This window comes from Ictidomys tridecemlineatus, chromosome 1, assembly GCF_052094955.1.
Source record: "Ictidomys tridecemlineatus isolate mIctTri1 chromosome 1, mIctTri1.hap1, whole genome shotgun sequence".
NCBI classification, from domain to species: domain Eukaryota; kingdom Metazoa; phylum Chordata; class Mammalia; order Rodentia; family Sciuridae; genus Ictidomys; species Ictidomys tridecemlineatus.
Genome location: NC_135477.1, coordinates 142327269 through 142349272, shown reverse-complemented (window position 1 = coordinate 142349272; position 22004 = coordinate 142327269).

The following is a 22004-nucleotide window of genomic DNA, read 5'->3' as shown; positions in this document are numbered from 1 at the left end:
ATATAAACATTTATTGAAGAGGATAGTGCATTTGATATGGAAGATTTTTTTTCTCTAAAATGTCAAACCCACATTGTTCTAATTTTTTTCTTTTAAAATCTGTGCACAGTAGCTATAAAATGTTATAGAAATAATTAAGTAACATCACTTGTCTGTTTAAGATAACTTTTATTGGTTAAATTTAACTATAATCAATATACATCAAACCTCCATAATATAATTTATTGAATCAATGTGCATATGATATAAAAGCAGTCCTTTCTTCCTTTTTTTTAAAAAAAATTGTTCCATGTTATTTTCAAATGCTATGAAAATACAAAATTGGAAAAAAAAACTACCAGAACTTGTTATGCTGTGTGATAGTTTTAAAATAAAACCAACACTCTGAATCTTAGTGTCATAGAAATTATTTTTCTAAATAATTGCTAAAAAAGAAGCTCAGCAAATCTGATCAGTCACTCAGCAAAATAGTGCGTTATTTGCAATTCTTCTTATGGTGAGTAGGCAAACTTCAGAAAGATATCACATACTCAAGAACAACAACAACAAAAAGATAAAATATCCCCAAGACTAGTAGGGAAGTAGGGACAGAGCACAGCACAGAATTGATCTACTATTCCAAAAGTCAAAGGGCACTTCTAGGAGATAAACCAGAACATCAGTTATTTTTAAAAAACATTGACAACAATTCAAATTTGTTCAAATCCAGTAGTATCTTTTGTATGAAGTGTCAGGTTTCATGGAGCAATAGAAATGCTACTGGCTGGGTTGGGTGTCTTCATTAGTTTAGAAGTCCAAAAACACAGGCCAGAAAATTGGAAAAAAGCAAGTGTGAATTGGAAAAATAAAAATATTTTTTCACATGCAATAAATTTCCAAATAGCACATATACCCTGACAGTCTTTTGGAACTGGTTCACAAGCAGAAACTATACAATTGGGAAGGAGTGATTGAAAAATTGCACAAAGTGCTTTATTGGCTTCATGTCATTCTTAGAACAGCAGCAAGTAATGAACTCCATTCTCGACAGAAAGAGGCCACTTGTATTCAAGTGCCAGTTACTTACTTTCCTAATCAATTATGTCATTTTTCACATTGCCTTCTCTTAAATAAAATGAGTTGAGGACTTGGAAAAAGTTTTGAGTGATGTTTTCCATTGTCCAAATTGCAAGACAGCTTATTTTAGTAATTAAGTCCACATTTGCTAAAGATATTAACAAATCTGGAATAACAGTAGCAATTACTTGTCAACACTGAAATATAATTCCCAGTTTCCTTCTGAGTTCTAAAACGGTTCAGTATCATACTTCCACAATCCAGTGCAGGTCTTAATAGTTGGAATTAGCAATTCACATTTCCATATCTCCATAGAGACTAAAGAATAATCACTTTTATATGTAAATACATTTAGTGTAACTACCCTAGAGACTGCAGTGGCTGCTGCAGTTATTAATGAAGCTGCACTTAATTTGATGCTCATCCAAATTACTCTCTAGGAAAAATTCAAGAAGCCGAACATGATCTGAGCTCAGATATCACACTTGCCATGTTTGATAAAGTAGGTTAGATGAAGTAAAATTGCTTATACACTAAAGAAGTGTTGTGGATGTGAAACACCCAACTCTTTACTCTTGTATTATATAATACTTTGCTCTGAGGGCATTGTTTGAAGCCCCTCATTGCCTTGTCTGTGGGGTCACCAGTTACTATTTATCCATGTTCTGGTTTCGATGTGAGGTGTCCCCCCAGGCTCACATGTGAGACAATGCAAGAAGGTTTGAAGGAGAAATGATCAGCCCACACCCTTAATCCAAACAGGGAATTTACCCCATGATGGGATTAACTGGGTGTTGCTGGATGCGGGTCTGGTGTGGCTGGAGGAAATGGCTCATTCGGGGTGTGGCTATGGGGTGTATATTTTGTATCTGGAGAGTGGAGTCTCTCTCTCTGCTTCCTGTTCACCATGTGAGCTGGTTCCTTCTGCCACACCCTTCAGTCATGATGTTCAACCTCACTTGGAGCCTGAGGAATGGACCTGGCCTTCTATAGACTGAGAACTCTAAAACCCTGAGCCCTCAAATTATCTTTCCCTCTTTTAAAATTGTTCTTGTCAGGTATTTTAGGCACAGCTGTGAAAAAGCTGACTAAAACAGTCTACAATACAACCTACACTGAACCTGAATCTAAAAGGAAAGCCAAAGTGAGGATGAATGGCTGTTGCTAGGGTGCAAATTTGTCTGGGATTTTACCACCATCCTTTTCTCATTTGAAAAATTTTCACCAATATACACTTACACTTTAATAGGGGTGTGCTTTTTAGGGAACATGAAACATATGAGTGTCTAAGACTTAACATACCTGAGAGGCCCAGGGTAAACTCAAATGCCTACCAGAGACTTCGGTGGGTCTGCCCACAATTTTCTACACAATTTACAGCAAAGTCCTTTATATTGTCAAACCCATAGGTCTTTTCAGTTACTGAAGATACAAGATACAACTTTCCTCCTTTTAAAAGTTTCAGCCCAGACCTGGATTTTTTTTTTTTCAGAGTCTCTCTGGCCATTCTTATCCCTCAATTTTCTACTCTATTTTCTTAACCTGAAGAATCATCAGCTAATTTCCCCTGCTTGTTATTGTGTTCTGTCCTCGTTTTTGTCTCCATCCCAAACCTACCAGGAAAGACTTACATCCATCTGTGTTTGATCAGTTTATTTTTTGGCAAATGCATCCTTTTCTCTTTGAATGTTCTTGTAAATAAGAACAACACACAAATCCAGCAGATAGACTAGTAGGAAGAAACAAAACAAAACAAAACAAAAAACTGCCCTGATGGACTTTAAGAAACATTTGCTTATACTTGTCTCTCTGTTCTAAGGCTATGACTTCAGGCGTTGGCTTAGGTACTTGTAGCTCACAGCTATGATCAATAAATTATTTTGTTCCCAAACTGGTTGAATCTTTGCCCCAAAGGAAAAACATTTCACTAGACTCTACTAGAACTTCATTGGCTGACCTAAACACAAGTTTGGCTTATGAATCTGATTGAGCTAAGAATTAAATTAGAAGCTTGAATGAAATAAAAGAGAAGTTAGAAAAGTCACGGTGTGCTTTTCCTAAAACTATTTTTAGGAAAGGGTAAACTATCTCCTAAAACTTCTCCCATTTTCCCAAATGTAAAGTCTTCTTTCTCGTTAAAAATCACATCCAGGGAAATTCAAAAAGGATGAGAACTGTTCTGTACTAATTCAACAATGTGGAATATTAGATGAAGTTCTTTGGTTATAAGGTTATAGTGATTTGTGTATTAGGGGACGTGGTTCCTTTTGACCAGAAGTGGGACTATTCATATCTGTGTTAATCATTTCATGGCCTGAGATTTTGTATTTATTTGAGGCACTAGGGATCAAATTCCATATCTAGTATATGCTAGGCAAGTGCTCTAACTCTGAGCTACATTCCAAGCCCTTTAGTTTTTAAGCTAGTAAGATGTTTTAGTTTTTCCTTAAATCTATTTCAAGCAAAGAGAACATAGTAGGTATTTATTGGGAAATTTATCATCCATTCATCATGAATGCTTGGTGACCCCTTCCAGCCCTCACACCAACCTCAAGAGAAGACTTACTCTCTTCTCCAATTTGACAAGAAATCTAACCTGTCAAGCATGTTGTAATCTTAATACTCTGTTCAATTGTAGAATCCCACAGTATTTTAATTTCAATTGCTCTTAAAAACATCTATTTTCCCCTAGACTGAGGAACCTACTCAACCATAGATTTTCTTTTTGTTCTATAGACTTTCACTAGCATAGTGCTTTTTCTTCTGCTTCTGCTCCTGTATTTCCCTTGGGAAATTAGGAGTCTCCATCTGTATCAGAAAGTGCAATTAAACTCCACTCCTGTTGCCACCCCCAAACTTGCAAACTCAAATTCACCACAACTATATGCATTACACAGAAACTTCCACTTCAAGGCCCATCCTTTATGTCCTTACATTTTTATTGGTATATTATAATTGTGCATAATGGGGCATTTGTTGTTACATATTAATACAGGCACACAACGTAACAATATAATTTAGTCAATATCATTCTTTTTAAAATATTTTTTTAGTTGTAGATGGACACAATACCTTTATTTTATTTATTTATTTTTATAGGGTGCTGAGAATTAAACCCAGTGCCTCACATGTGCTAGGCAAGTGACTACAACTTGCTACAACCCCACTGACCTACAACCCCAGCCCAATATCACTCTTTTTTATAGCAAGTCTGTTAATTTGCTGAAGACTTTATTCATTTAAGAACTTAGTAATTAATTAAAAGGAAATTCTATCCTCTTGTTGCTCTTACCACTGCATTGTTTGCTAACCCTGAGATGCAAAGTAAAATTCTTTATCTCTGCTTTGTATTTTCCATCTTCCACAGTCCCGAATAGTCACAGATGAAACAGCAAAAACTTGGGGATAATAGAGGTTTCCCTTACATATTCAAATGCTACATTTTTTGAAATTCTGAGAAGTCAGACACTCCATTTATTAAACTAACCTGTAGCAGGGACTCACTCTATATTCTTTAGATGCTGCAGGGTCTCATTCGCAACACAGAAATGGTTTTAGATTTAATTTTTACAACATCTGGGATATTTTCCAAATCACTTAAAATAGATCTTATTGAAATACAACAAATTATTAAGCAGTTTAAAACATTTAAATGTCATTCTTGCATGCTGTCCTTCATTAACCAACCAATGCCCTTTGTCACTTGAAAAATATGAGTGTTTCTAATTTTTGACTTATAATTAAATTTGATTATCAAATGACAGTATAAATGACTTCTAATTAAAAACATAGATTCTGAAAATTTGACCTACTATTTTATTCCCATGTCAGGCAGTAACTGAGAGATTCATGATCTAGCAGAGTTTCTTTTCTGTTCTTTATCAAAACATATGCCCCAGTTTATTAAACGTGATTTAGAGTTATATAGCTTTTACAATTTTACATCATTTGATCACTATCAGTAATGAAATGCAGTATAATTTAAACCAGGAGTCAGCCATTAATCTCCAAAACAATGATCACTGACATTTAATAAAAATACATTACATGAAAATCATGGCTTCACTCTACTTCCAATATTCCCTATCATATTCATTCTCCTGTATACATTGTTTTATAAAATAAACAAGAGAATAGATGCTCTTTGGAGCTGATGGCTGGTTCAATTCTATGGCTAATACAAGTGATATGATATAGTGACTTAAAAGAGTTAGGCAGTCTCAGTTGCATATTCCCTTTTCTGAAGCTCTTTTTTTTTTAGTATTAAAAATAATGATTTTTTTATTGGTTGTTCAAAACATTACATAACTCATGACATATCATCTTTCATACATTTGATTCAAGTGGGTTATGAACTCCCATTTTTACCCCAAATACAAGTTGCAGAATCACATTGGCTACACATCCACATTTTTCCATAATGCCATATTAGTGACTGTTGTATTCTGCTACCTTTCCTATCCCCTACTATCCCCCCTCCCCTTCCCTCCCATCTTCCCTCTCTACCCCATCAGCTGTTGTTCAATTCTCTCCCTTGTTTTTTTTCCCCTTTCCCCTCACCATCTCTTATATGTAATTATGTGTAACAATGAGGGTCTCCTTCCATTTCCATACAGTTTCCCTTCTCTCTCCCTTTCCCTCCCACCACTCGTCTCTGTATAATGTTAGTCTTTTCCTCATGCTCTTCCTCCCTGCTCTGTTCTTAGTTGCTCTCCTTATATCAAAGAAGACATTTGGCATTTGTTTTTTAAGGATTGGCTAGCTTCACTTAGCATAATCTGTTCTAGTTTATACATGAGGAGACTGTGTCATGTCATTGGACTCAACCTTTTCTTTCTACATTTGGAGTTACATATTTAAGGTTAAATGAATCACATCACTCTCTAAATTGGCTCTACTTCCTGAATTCACTATTTTTTAAAATATGAGTACTTTTTCTCCTAGTTATCCAGTGGGACTCCTAAAAATATTCCTGAGGTTTTCCTTTTCCTTGACTTCTTATTGTCAATCATTTTAATGTTTATGTGTCTTTTATATCTATATCCTTCTTTTACTTTTGCATTTAAAATACACACACACACACACACACACACACACACACACGAGTCTTACTTCCACTTTCCAACATTTTGATCCAAGTCTTTGATTAATTCATTTGGACACAATTGCTTCCTGTGTCATCCTTAAAGAGAAGCAGGGCAGAATAACACCATATTCCTGAATGCCCACTTCTATTCCTCAAAACCTATCCATGTTAAGGAAACAATGAAAGTGAGTCTGGGCCAGAATGTTCAGATTCATATTATCTTGAAAGACACTGACTTTCTCTCACATATGCTGGGAATTAGGGCAAGTTAGTGTTATTGGTTGAAAACTGCTTTCTTGCATGCATGCCAGGAGAGCTGCTCTGTGGGATGCTGGTCATACAAAGAACAAAGCAAAGTAAGCAAATTAACGATGTCACTGCTTTTGTAGCCTAGCTTATAAAACCCCTCTCCTTGTGGTAACTGGTGTATATCATCTTATCCAGGTGGCTGCTCCTGAACAAATCCTTATGAGGGATGGGAGGTAGTACTATCTGGGGAGGCACTGGATGCACTGTACGGACTAGAGTTGAAGCTAGCCAGCCTGCTGTCTCTGGGCTTTCTGGCAAAGTACCTGTTTATCACCACTTAACCTTCCCCATAGGCTTCTAACACTAAACCTTGTATACCATATCTCATCTCCAGGTATCTTCCTTGGTCTCTCAGCAACCTACCTCAGTGCTCTCTGCCCCCCAATCCAAGCTACTTACATTATACATGTTTATCTTAATTAAAAACTCAGACCACACACCTTCTGTTTACAAATCCCCATAGCCCCTCGCTGCTGAAGAACAAAACCCATGCTCATTAATGTCATACTCAAGGCTCTACACAATCTGAGCTCAAACTCCTTCACATTGTTCGTGGTATGAGTTACAAGGACTGTTCCTCAATCATGCCTTTACTTTTTCTCCTCTCTGCCTTTGTTCTTTGCCATACCCTATACACTTATTATTCTCTGTGATTTTCCTTTACAACATATCCTTTAAGGTTTATATAGACTCTGCTTTTATACCCTCTACAAGACTCTCTTCTTAACTTTTAAGAGGCTTTATGTTTGCATTCCATATGAAACACAGAGGCTTTCCCCCAGTCTTTTATGTTAGATTTATAGGCCTCAAAGCTACTGACATCATCACATTTTTCTGTATCTAACACAGAACAGGACCTAGATGTTAAAGTTCAATAGATGTCTACATTGATATATGAAATAACAGCCTGCATATAAATCTGCGATTAGCAACTATCGCCTGTTTTTGAAGATTAAGTTTCATTGGGACACAGCTATGTCTATTTGTTTGTGTGTTGCCTGTGGCTGTTCCTGAGCTACAAGAGCCATGTTAAGCAGCTGCAACTAGGACTCTATGCCCCATGGACCCTGATATATTTACCGTCTGGTCCTTCAAGGAAAAGGGTTCCTGACTTCTGATAAAATATATGGAAAGAATGTGGGGGTGGGGGACAAATTTTGCTTGGGTGTCTGAAGAGATTCCACAAGAAATGCCCAAACTTGGAACTCTGCTCCCATTTCTGGCGCTTGCTGTTCCTTTACTGCCAGCATGCCCACCTGTTCTGGAAGTACGAAGATGTTTGGCTCAGCCATCTGAAGCTGCGTTTTTGTGTATCTCTCAGGAACACAGCTGTTTAAAGGTGCATACACTGTGACACCTTAGATAAGCTTCTATGATCAACGTTCAGGACATCTGCTGATCCTCACATATGGTCACTGAGAAGCTACAGCTGCCAGTAAATCAGAGCTCACATAAATTTCACCAGTCACAAAACACAAGCCATGAAGAGGGTGGATGCAGTCCAAACAGTGGTGGCAAATGTCCCAATTAACCATCAGAAATCATTTTAGTAGAAAAATTCTCGTCCGTTCTCCAGAAAAGGACATTTAGCTGACTCATCTTGTCAAAGTGATTTTGGCAAATTCAAAACTTCACAATAACAAAAAGTCTGCTCTACATAAAGAATTTAAAATAGTGCTTTTTACATGGGAAATGCAATAATTATTTCTGTACTTTTGTATTCATAGTTCCCTGAGCACATTGCAGTGTGTTCATATACATATTTATACATTTATCTAGTTAAGTATTCTCATTTTCAGATCCAAAGATTCATAGGCTTACATATATTCCTATTTAAATTCTGAATGAAAATTTCAAAGATTCTTTTAGATTGTTTTAGCTACATATAGTTTGATATTCATGAATTTATTCATGGAATATTTCTTAGGAGCTACCAGGTTTCAAGCATGAGAGAAATATTATAGTACAGTAAAAAGTGAACCAGATACCTAATAGTCACAACTGGGTTTGAATCTACCTTTATAAACTGAGGAACCATGGATAATTCATTGAATGCCTTTGAGACACGATTTTGTTTTCTAAACACTGTAGAATACACCTTCCTTTGAGAGAGCAGTTATAAGAAATACGTGTAGTAATTTTAGTAACTGTTTTAGTCTGCCTGACAGTGTAGGAACTACCTTCTGTCCTTAAGTGCTGCCCCTAGGGGTGATTAATAAATGCAACATGGCCCAGTTACAGTGACCTCATGCCTCTGGTATGTCATTTGCCTCACTCAAGTAAGCAATCAGTGTTCTTCCCAGGAATTATAAACCACAGCTGGAATGAATGTCTTTTTTAAAAATAGATCATCAAACTGGAAGAGGATAAATCCAGAAATGTTGGACAAAATCAAGAGAAACTCCAGAGGAAGTGTACCTGATAAGATTTTTACAATGACTATAGAACACACACACACACACACACACACACACACACACACACAAATAGGAAGCTAATTGAATTGTTGCTCTTTTTAATATAGCAGAAATTAGCTGTTTCCCAATACTCAAATGAAATGCCAGTGTTCTCCATTTTTCTATAGAGCAAATCTGGTACTAACAACCTATTCACCAAGGCTTCATAAAGCCTGATATTGAGTATTATCTGGGCTTTTCATTTTTCTCTTTTGAATCACATAAGAGTAGCTGGAGAAAGATATCTTGAAAATTTTTAAAAAAGTTGTCCCTGACTGAGGTACAGTGTCACTGAATGTCTTGGGTCCTGCTATGCTGCATCACCTCTGTCATTCTCTCGTCCATCTTCATCTCTTAAATGCAATCTCTTCAGGTTGCTGTCACAATGCCCATTTTTTCAATGCCTTTCAAATTGTGTGAGGATTAGTTTTGGCATGGTGCTCAAGGTCATGTTATGATCTCTCCAAAACCCACTCTAGTTATGTATCTCTAAGATGTAGTACAATTCTGGTCTATATCACTTGAATAATTTTTACAAACTCTGACCCTGTCCCATTCTCACTAAAGCCATTTCCATATAGAAATGCACTTTATGAATTCTACATACAATCCTTTTCCTTCTCTTTCTCAAGGAGCATGAAGATAGATGCCCTAAATTTGATCCAAACAGGCATGTAAAAGGATAGTTCCTTTTTATTTATTTATTTTGCATTGTGATTCCACTAGTGATCAAACAAGAAACACTTCCTCAGTTAAATTCTTCTGAAATTTTGTGAAATATTGCTTTTCTGTTTAATGCAATCATTTTCATTATTGTCATGATGACAACAATGACCATGATAAAAATCAACTCAGAAGGACTGAGGATGTGGCTTCGTGGAAAAATACCCCCTAGCATACACAAGGTCCTAGATTTGATCCCCAGCACCATCAAAAAACAAGCAAAAAAAAAAAAACTCAGAAAAGATGAACACAAATGCACATTGACTCATTTTTCAGTTATATATTTGGAAGAAAATGTACATTATGATGCATTTCTCCCAGGAGAAATGTTATTTTAAGGAGTTATCATAATTGTCAGTTTGAGTTCAGAAAAACATTTCTTTTGCTACCTTAAAAATTCAAGAAAAATGTGCAACATATTTTGTTCAGGAACAGATAAGTATCATTACACTAAGCCCTCCCAAATAGAAAAGAAAAAGGTTTGAATTCACCAAAATAAAAGTGGCCTGAGCAGGAATGATTTACATAGACACACAGAGAATCTATATGCTCCATGTTCCTTCCTGGTCTGACATAGTTGAGGGCTTTGCGTGTCATATAGTTTTAATACTTTTTCACTGGAAGCTTCTTTAGCTGCAGGCTCAATGGCCAATTCACTGTCAGTCTATCTATTTTTCATGTCTACTAGTGATGAGCAATTACTGACACATTAATCTGGTGTCTCTCTCTCTCAGTCCTGACCTTTCACTGAGCTTTAATAGCGTTAGAGGAGCTAGATGCACTACTCAGAGGCTACCTGTGATAAAATAGAGAATGAAAGACTAGAAGGCATTGAAAGAGACTACAACCTTTTGGGTCATAATTTATTAGGATCAAAAGAGACATTAGCATCAACAGATTTAATGCCTACTTCAAGAGAAATATATTTCTGAGAAAGAGCTTTTTAATTTTTTCTTAGAGATAGGCAGAGATAATTTCCTCCATAAGGAAATAATGGCAATTGAATCAATTATAAATGCAGATAATCCACATGCAACATCATAGATACCCAATCTTCTGCCTGCAAAAATTTCTTTTAAAATAGAAAAACTAAAGATTTGTGTTCAGATGTATGGAAATTCCCCCACACCAACCTTGAAAACATTAAGTCCCCCAAATTTTTATGGCCTTAAAATAGCATTAACTATACCATCCTAATGTGCTACTTTCTTATTTTATTATAGTTAATAATTTGTGAGACGTGATTAATTCCAAATCAGTTTCTGTCTCTTTATAATGTATATATATCATGAAAACGAATCATCAGAATTTTAAATGTTTTATGTACCTTGTAAAACATGTCATTTGTTATCACTTTGTTCTTTAAAATATATAATTTGATTGGTTAATAATGGAAAAAGGGGATCCTTGCCAAAACCTCATCTGGAATATGTAAATATTTAAGAAAATGTTGCATTTCAATAAATACATTGTCTATTAAATCTTACTGTCTTGTTCTAGTCTCAGAAGTGGAAAGGTAGAAAAAAAGGCACAGAATTCTTTCATCCTTTGGACCAAATTATGAGAATCTTAAAATTATGTAAAACTGACATATTTTGCTAAAATTTCTAAGACATCTTTGAAAAATAAAAAGTACTTATTTATAAAATTTATGCCAAAACCATCTCACATGCAGGATAATGATTAAAGTAAAACATAAATAGACTCTTTGGCACACACTTATAATTCTAGGGATTCAGGAAATTGAGGCAGGAGAATCAAAAATTCAAGGTATTCTTCATCAGCTCCGAGAGACTCTTGTTCAAAATTTTTAAAAAGGGGGATCTGAGAATGTAATTCAGTGGTAAACACACATACCCAGTGCCATAGACATACACAAAAAGATTAGCAAGCATCTTCTTAATCCAATCACATAGATATTTTAGGATTCGACTGCAGATGTTTATGCCCAAGTAAACATATCTTTTCAGAAATGTTAGTGTGAAGTACTGACATTGAAGAATATATTTACTTTGAAAAATGACAGCAAAATGTTTATCTGGTTAATATTTCCAAGGACTTTTGCCAGCTGCTAAATCTTACCTAGCACTTATACAGATACCCAGTCTTTTGATTCATGGTTATTTAGGGCCCTTTCCAATGCTTACCAGTGACATACAAGTTTGACTCAAAAGATTATAATGTCCTCCTATATATTTTTTAAAATTCTCTGTCATTGAAAACATCATCTTTTTTCTGCTCCTTTTTTTTTTTTTGGTTAATGTCACCTTAACTGATTAAGGTGTATGTATGCATGTGAAATAAATTTTAAGTGCTATTATTTCACTTACTTAGAGTGAATCAAGATTATGAGGATATTTTATTATCTTAAATTGTTCTAGCTTCAGAATCAGGATTTACATTATGAATTAATAACCTGTGTGTGTGTGTATGTATTATAACCAGAATATAGTACTTTAGAGTTTAGTTTTCAACTTTCACTATTTAGTATGAGATTCAGAAGATCACCAAATAGAAATGGAAGCAAAAGAGACTGCTTCCAAGGTCTCAATCTCTTGCACTTCTATGTCAACAAATTCCAGTGTTCTTGTGAGATCCTGTGCAGGGGGAGTGCAGCCCAAATGATTATCTCAGTTCATGACTAGAAAAGTGGCCATTGACAGCTCAGTGGAAACTGATTTCAGTAGATCATGGCTGGTAAACAGTGACTTATCCAAAATTCCCTTCTTCTACTGCACTTGTGATAGGGCAGCATCTCACCCTTCCTCAGAAAACTTGGAATGAAACTACCATTTGACCCAGTTATCTCACTTCTCAGTTTATACCCAAAGGACTTAAAATTAGCATACTATAGTGATGCAGCCAAGTAAATATTTGTAGGATCTAAATTTACAATAGCTAAACTATGGAACAAATGTAGATGCCCTTCAATAGGTGAATGGATAAAGAAATTGAGGTACATATACAATGGAATATTACTTAACCTTAAAGAAGAATGAAATTATGGCATTTGCAGGTAAATGGATAGAGCTGCAGAATATCATGCTAAGTGAAAAAGCCAATCTCAAAGAACCTAAGGCCAAATGTTTTCTCTGATATGTGGATGCTAATTCACAATAAGGGGTGTGGGGTGATAGGGAAGAATAGAGGTATTATAGATTAGACAGAGGGAATGAAGGGCGGGGAGGTGGTATGGGGGGTGGGAATGACAATGGAATGAATTGGACATTATTACCCTATGTGCATATATGATTACATGACCAGTGCAATTCTACATCATGCACAACTATAAGAATGAGAAGTTATACTCGATTTATGTATGATATGTCAAAATGCTTTCTACTGTCATATATAACTAATTAGAACAAATTTTAAAAATATAGCAAATCTTGATCATTAACTTCACTGAAAATTATTCTTTAGCAAACTGATTAGTGCATTCTGAATTGAAAATGGGTAAATTTCTTCCCCTAGGTACCTGTGCAAAGGGTGGTACTATCCAAATAGATTCTTCTAGAAAAAGCTACATAAGATCCCTTCACATGTAAGATAGTCTTATAAAAACAAGAGGCTTTATCTGTTACACTCTCTGCTGTCATCTCAGCATATAGAATAGGAATTATAACACAGGAGGCACTCAGGTATTTAAAGGAAGGAAGGAACAAAGAAAGGAATTGGATACACAATGCTCTGTGTTCTAGCTACTAGAAATTATTAGCTGCAATTTGCATTGTTGCACAGTATGGCTTGCTATGAAAATTGTGTGGAAAACGATTGGGATTAAGTCCCCTAATCTCAGGCACTATGAAGAATGACAACCCCTACTAATGTCTACTGATGAGTTTATATCTCATATAATCTCAAGAAGAGGTGCTTTAGGGCTCTTTGCAGTGCCTACCAATGACATTCATAGAAACTTAAGCACACTAATTCCCATTTGTGGGAGACCAACCTCACATGTGATTGAGTCACACTCCCCAGCTGAGTGCTGAGGCACTCAGTCGCAGAAATGTGGCAGAGCTTTCCCAACTCTTCTTGGGTTCGAGGGTCAGTGTCTCATGCATGGGTGTGTCTTGCTACAGACCCACGGGTGAAGTTATGCTCACCGGTTCCTTTGTAATATAACCCCTTGCCCTGTTTAGGATAGAATCTTCCATGGAAGTGCCTTGTGTGTTACCCCTTCTCTTACTGTGCCCTTGGGTGAGGCCTACCCAGGTGTCAGTCAACCTGCTGACAGTGACATCATGAAGATAGACTCAGTCCCCTGAAACCTGACCCCTTACCTCATTTGGATAGCTTCTCCTCAATAAAAGGGGTCAGCACATGCTCTCGCTCTCTCTCTTTCTGCAGACCCTTAAGGTCAGAGGAGCCATCACAGCGACCCCAAAGAAAAAGGTATTTATGTCTCTTGCGTGGTTATTTCATGAAGCCCAGTTAGCCCAGTTCAACTGGAGTGACCCCTGAGACGTTTAGTCGAGAGAACAGAAACCTGGCACCCATTCATCTTTTTTAAGAATAGAAACCACCATACTAAACTTTCTTCTCCTTATTGTCACCAAAACACCCAGTGACACTGATGCCTCTGAGTCATAGTGTTAGCTTTTTATCACGGTGACCAAAATGCCCAACAAGGTCAACTTAGAGGGGAAAGAGTTATTTTAGTTCATGGTTTCAGAATTTCACTCCATAGTAAACTTAATTTCCCTGGCCAAAGGAGAGGCTACTAGAAAAAACAGAATATGATGGAATAAAGGTATGGCAAAGGAAAGCAGCTCAGCCCACAACATCTGGGAAGCAGAGAGAGCAAGATGCTAGGGACAAAATACAAACCCCCAAAGCACACTTCCAGTACCCCACCTACATATAATTACAACAACCCAATTAGTCCATTTAAATTCTGAATCCATCAAATAGATCAATCAGTGGTTAAGTGATAGCTGTTAAAATCCAACCATTTCACCTCTGAACATTTCTGTATTAATACAGAAGCTTTGGAGAAATATCTCATATTCAGCCATGAACTGAATTATCCATGTACATCCAAAAAAATTTCAGATTTCAGGAAGAAAATATAAGATATAAGATATAATCCCCTTTCTTCTAAGACAATCTGTAATTTTGCATACAATTTGGCTGAACCCCTCCAGACCTTTACAGGCTAAAACAAGAAAGGCTGATTTTCTTAAGTCAAACAAAAACAAATCTTTCATACTTAATATTTGAGTCAGTTGGCACTCAGATCCATACTGGATACCTATTGCTGCAACTAGAAATTACCCTCAAAATTGAGTCACTTAAAACAACAAAAATATTATCTGACAGTTTCTCAGGATCAGGAATGCATTCATGGAATGGAAGTGAATCCTTTCAGAATTTGCTAAATCTAGACTTCAGATGAGATTAGACCTCTGGCCAACATCTTGACTGCAATATTAGCTGGTGTTCATTCTTGCTTCTGCAGGTAGACCATGATCTTATTCCCTCTGTCCCTTTCCACAGATCTGTTCTTCCACATGGCAACTGGTTTTCTCCAGAGTGAAGAATCTAAGAGAAAGACCACAAAGAGGGGTGTACGTAAGGTGGGAACCACAGTTATTTTATACCTAATCTTGGAAGTGAGCTTCAGTTAAAGCATTAGTTCAAAGTCCAGAATCATCATCTAATCAAGGTCATGTGTGAATGAGGCCCTTGGATGAAGTTCCTTAAGTACAGTTCTTATCCACCTAAGTAATCAGAGAGATAATTTTTCCACACATTAATACCCCTAATGGATGACAAAAGGACACACTTAAGAGAACACTGTAGATACTCATGTTCAAAAGGGGAAAAAGAAAAAAAGGCACAGGGGTGTCACTCTTAAATCCAGTCAGGCCATAATTCGAAGCTCCTTGGTTAGGTCTCAAGACCTGAGAATAATTCTCCATAGCTTTTGGCTGTGCCCTATGACCTTTTGGTTCTTTCCCTTAAACCATCTTTCATTCTCTCATTTTTCAGGGAAGGTACCATGTTGGATTATTCATCAAATTTCTGAGTCTCATTCTTGCCAGTAAAATTTGAAGTCCAAAGCCATCCACTCATTCATTATGTTTTGTCCCTCTTAAGCAAAGATAGTGATACCCACAAATCTCCTTAAGATGAGTCCTTCTAGAGGTTCCAATTATTTGGTTTTTAATTTTTCAAATTTTAATTTGTTATATATGATAACAGTACGCATTACAATTCCTATTACACATATAGAGCACAATTTTCATATCTCTGGTTTTACACAAAGTAGAGTCACATCCTTTGTGTCTTCATACATGTACTTAGAGTAATGATGCCCATCATATTCTACTGTCAATCCTACCCCTAAGCCCTCTCTCTTCCCCTCCCTCCCCTTTTACCCTTTGCCCTATCTAGAGTTCATTTAATCTTCCCATCCCCCTTCCCCCCTACAGCATATTATGGATTAGCATCCTTAAATCAGATAAATAATTCAGCATTTGGCTTTGGGGGATTGGCTAATTTCGCTTATGTTCTCCAGCTACATCCATTTACCTGCAAATGCCATGATTTTATTCTCTTTTAATGCTGAATAATATTCCATTGTGTATATATCCCACATTTTCTTTATCCATTCATCTACTGAAGGGCATCTAGGTTGGTTCCATAATTTAGCTATGATTGAGACAATTATGACAAAGACCCATAGTTTCCTTGAAGCGTTTGTCTGACTAGCTCTTTCTGAGATTTTAATAGAAGGATTTTAGTGACATAGCCTCAATTTCATCACGTTTTTGTGGCAATGTCCTAGATTTAACCTTTGCTTGAAAGTCACTCTTAATTAGTATCATCTGTTTTCTTTAGCAGCTGAAATTTTTTTGAAACTATGAATCCTGACTCCTTATATTTAATACTACTTTCTTCCATTTACATTTTTCCTTTTGATTTTTACTAGAATCATCAAAAAGAAACCAGATAGCACCTTTACCTCTTGACTGGAAGTCTCCATTGCTGCATTATTCAGTTCATTAGGCACATTTTCTACTTTCCATAACACTGTAAGCATCAGTTGTTAAATATTTTACATTAAATAATAAGTATCCTTTTCCTCCAACTTCCAATAATATTTACCTCATTTTCCTGCAAACACTCTTCATCAATCTTATCAAAATTCATGAATCTGCTATTGATAACTGTTCTGATACACTTTAGTTCTTTTCTAACACTCTTCCATAAGCCTACTGCATATTCTAAACTTCTCCAAAATTTCAAGTTTTTGTCTCAGTAGCATTGCACTTCCAGCTACCAAATTTGTTTTATTTACCAGTTTCTGCGTAACACAGATTATTCACAAAATTTACATCTTAACATTACACTCATCATGTCACATGTCTGAGGTTCCAGAATCTGGAAGCAGCTTAGGTGGATACCACTGGATCAGGGTCATTTATGAGGTTGCAATCCACCTGTTGGGTCTGGTTGTAGCCTTATTCTTTCACACCTGCCTATTGGAAAAGCCTTCTAATGGCTTTCTCCCAAATGTCAGCTGCTTTTCTTTAAGATAAGCAGTGCAAGAGCATTGAAAATGGAAGCCATTTAATAATCTAATCTTGAAAATGACATCCCACCACTTCTGCAATAATATATTCATTAGAAGCAAGTGGTCCAGTCCACACGTAAAGAGAAAGGATTACAAATGGGAATGACACAAAGGAATGGAGGACTTAAGAAGTCACCTTAGTGGCTACATATCATGGGGAATCAAAAGACTTGAAATATTAATTTTTTCATTAAGAAATGAATTTATACTTTAAAACCACCATAATTAAAGAGTTGGAAGAGCTTAACAACCAGAATGGACCAAGAAGAAAATAAAGGCGTTGTAAAATATTAAAAATAGCATGAGAGTTAAGTGTTTCAAATAAGAAATGGATTTTAGTTTTAAGCAAGTAGTTGTGTTTAAAGGAAGAACATCCATTTGATCTTGATATTGAAATATTTTCTTTCTCTAGGTTTAATGACACATGATTACATTTTTTTCCTACAACATAAATCATACCATTTGATTCTAAAGAGTAAGAGTTACATGATTAAACTGTTAAAATAACTATATACCCTTTACCCCACAAATTTTGGAATTAATATTCATGTAGAGAACAGAATTTTTACTTATATTTATAAAATATTTTAAGTATTTCAAACTTTGGAATATAAATGAAAGATCATTACTGTGAAATATAAAGAAATTATAAAGTATGATAATTTCTTCCATTTTAATAGTGGTGAGTCAAGAAAACCCTATACTTTTAATTAGGAATATAATAGATATGAATATATTTTCAAAGTTATGAAAAGAGCAATAAAGTAAGCAAAGTAAAAGCATAATAAAATATGTGTTGAAGGGAGATGCAGAGACATAAATTCATCCATTTTTGAAGACAGGAGTTTGCATATATTATCTGAAATAATAAATCAAGCAGTAGAACTATAAATACATTGTTTTGTTTTATGATTATGATGAGGGAGGAATGTAAAAAGTGACTTTAAGGATGTGGAGCTGAGATCAGAGAAAATGGTAGTGGTAAGATCTACTCTTCACTCAATCCCATTCTGAAATGTTTACACTGTTTTTATATGCATCTATGTATCACTTTTATGTTGTGTGTGTATGCGGGTGCTGGGGATTTAACTAGGGCCTTGTGCAGGTGAGGCAAGCACTCTACCAACTGAGCTACATCCCCAGCCCAATGTATCACTTTTAATATGGAAAAAGTTGCAAATTAGTAGATAATTATAACACAAAAGGTAGGTATCCTTCCTTAGGTAAGTACCACAAGAAACTTCCCCAGTTTTCAACCCTTTCTTGTATCTGGTCTCTATAGATGGGCCTCCCAATGATCCCCTGGCAGTCTCCTTCTCATAAGTCTGACATGGCCCTGGGCCTTAAGCCTCTTACAGTCCTAACAAAAATGATGCAATATGACTTTCAAGTCTGAGTCCCAAAAAGTCTTGTAGCTTTTTTGTCTCTAGAAATCCTTTCTCTGGGAATTCAGCAGCCATGTAAAAATGACTGATTTCACTGATTGCCATGGTATAAGGAAACCCAAATCAAGCTTTGTGGAAAACTTATGAGGAAATAGAGATTCTCAACCAGCCCCCAGCCAAGTGCTAGACATGTGAGTGAATCATGTTTGAATCATGTTTCTGGTCTACAGAATGTTAGGTATCTGAAGTAACCTAATAATGCGCATGTAAATTTTTACCTTCATGATGAGCCTTCAGATGCCCCCAACTCCAGCTACCATGACAGATCTCATGTGAGGACTGCCCCATTTATCCTAGTCAACTCACAAAACCTTGAGAATTAGTTAGTTGTTGTTCTAACCCATTAAGTTTTGAAGTATGTTACAGTTTGGATATGAGGTAACCCCCCACACAAAAAACTACTTTGTTAATGCAGGAATATTCAGAGGTGAAATGTTTAGATTATAAGAGCTGTAATCAAATCAGCCTATCCTAGTTTGAGGTGACTAACCAGGTTACAACTGCAGGCATGTGGGTGGGAGTGACTGGAGGAGATGGGTCATTGGGAGTGTGCTCTGGAAGTGTATATCTTCCCTGATGACCTTTCACTTTTTTCTCTCTGCTTCTGACCCCACTATGAGCTGATCAACTTGTCTTGTGATAGACCCTATTCCTGAGACATGCTACCTCACACATGGAGATAGAGTCAGCCAACCATGGACTAAACCTCTGAAACCATGAGCTAAAATAAATATTTTCTCCTGCAAGTTGTTCTTGTTGGATGTTTTGGTCTCAGCAAGGCAGAGCTGACTAAGACAAAGTAGTTTATCATTTAGCAAAAGATAACCAGAACAGTCTGCAAATTCAAAAGTATTTCTATTAAGATCAGTTGATCAGTTTGAAATTTCTCCCTGTCCTCCAACAACCTTTATAGCTAAAGGTTCATGTTTTCTCATTTCTTTTTTTCTTGCATCAGTTGTTTCCATTGGGTTTTATCATCAGTTTCCCTTTTGCTCTATGTCCCTTAAGTCAAGTAGGAGATACACTCTTGAACTTTTTTATGTCCCTCAGAGGAATATTCAGTTAAAATAAAAGATCTTTGGCATGATTATGGACAATTCAGGGTAGGATCGTGTTCTACATGTTTCTTGGTCTGATCTTTGGTTTTATAGGTCCAGAAATTTGCTTTTGTTAGTGCCTAAAGTTTTCTTGAGAAAAACTCAAGAGCAGCATAAACCAAATTATAAACAATTAACCTACAAACTAGAATTCTAAATTATACTTTGCATAAAAACTTAAAAGCCTCATGGAGATGGAATAATCACATCAATCAAGTAACTCTCATTTCTTGTAGGAAAATATATTTTAGAAAACAAATTCTAGTTCAACTTACTCTGTACACATGGAATAAAATTTTTAAGCATTCAAAACACTCTATTAATGACTGACCCATGATATCAGATTATGACAGTGAACACATAGGGCTTATAACAGGCATTTCCATCACAAAGGCATATTAAGATGAAGCAGTTTGTGACATTTTCTTCTGGACATTACCGGAAGGGCAAGTCAACACAGTTTTGTGTTTCTTATTTTTTTTTTCTTTTTTACTGCCATCATTCCCAGATTGCATCTAGATAACATGTTAATCTGTCTCTCTTTTGCATTTATTCTTTTATGACTTGTTAATGTGGGCTGTCATTGAACAAAGGCAAACTCTGTTATTGAATCATGTTTCTGGTCTAGAGAATGTTAGGTATCTGAAGTAACCTAATAATGCCCATCTAAATTTTTACCTTCATACATCATATGTTAATTTATACCTTATCATCAGAGTTTAAGAGCTCACTTGATTTCTTTTTTTGGTCTCATAATCCCCAAGGGCAAAACAAATCAAAACAAACAAAAATGCAGTAAAATATTAATAAATGTCATATCTACAAGCAGTATCATGGAATATAAATTCAGATAAATTAAACAAAGAAGTTCCAAATACAAATTTGTGAAGAAACAAATTTTATGAAGTAAAAAAAAATTCCATTAAAATTGTTGATTCTTAAAGATATTTTATGTATCCCTATTGTGAAACAACCATTAAAGCAAGTAGTAGAGAATAATCTGTGCTAGAATATTTTTATTTCAATTTTCAGGAAAATGCACTTATTCGAAACAAGGTAATTTGGCCATAAAATGAGTAAAATATCACATGATATTTATAATTCAGTATATAATAACCTTAAATTCAATTTTTGCAAATCAGATGAGTTAGTTGGCATACAAAAATGTGATTGTATATTTCTTTCTGACTTATTCATAATCACCCAAGTATATCTCTCCACATAAATAAGTAACCATGGGCCAAGTCCCCTCCCTGTCTATTGACTAGGTCCATGGTGGAAAGCACAATGGCCAGCACAGGGCTGAGCCAATGCTCCACTGGGTAATGAAAGGAAGCACAGAATTCAGGAGAAGGCTGTAAATAGAGGCAGACTCTAGAGAGAATTTACCAAAACTAGCAGGTAGCTTCCAGGATAGAGAGGTCAGGACTGGAGGGATCCTATTAATTATCTTCTGGAGAGTCAGACTGAAGAGTTGTCCTTCCTCACTCCCCTTATCTCACTTCATCCCCCATGTTTTACTGAGGAAAACCAGTAATCATCACAAAATGGTGAGCTATAGAGTACCAGATTCCTGACTGTTTTGTACTTGTTTGGTTTACTTTGCTTTCCAACTATGATATTTCAGATTTGATAGTTTATTATGTTGTGTTACCTGGTAAATCAGATAAAGAGCTGATCCACATTCTGAACCTGGAAGATCTTCAAAGTGATCAGGACTTAGGAAAACCCTTTCCTCTTCCATTCCAGAAAAGATGGAACAGAGAAGGAACTCCTACAGAATTCTTTGTTCAGACAAGTCTATAAAGGACAAGTCAGAAAGTCATTCAAGTCTTTCTAAAGAGGGTTAGCCCCTCAGAACACAGCACATAGAAAAACTCAGACATGATTTCAGGAACGTAACTTAGCTCAAGGTATTCAGAAATTTGATTGACTGTTATATATTCCTAAGAAATCCTTGAGATCCAAAAGTTTCCCCTAGTTAGATGCTGATTTGTTCACTTATTCGCGTATTATTTCAGTAAAGATTTGTCAAGTATCTACTATAAAAGTCAGGCACTGACTTACTAGATGAGGATAAAATAATGAATCTGGGGATAAAACAGAGCATTTGCCTTTAAAGAGTGAGCAGATTACGAAGGGTTACAGGCAAGTGAGCAATCACAGCACAGTGAGGGCTAAGGAAGCAGACAGGATGCAGTTGATGAGGGTAAAGAACAGATGCTTGGAGAGTTGCTTCCATGTTGCTAA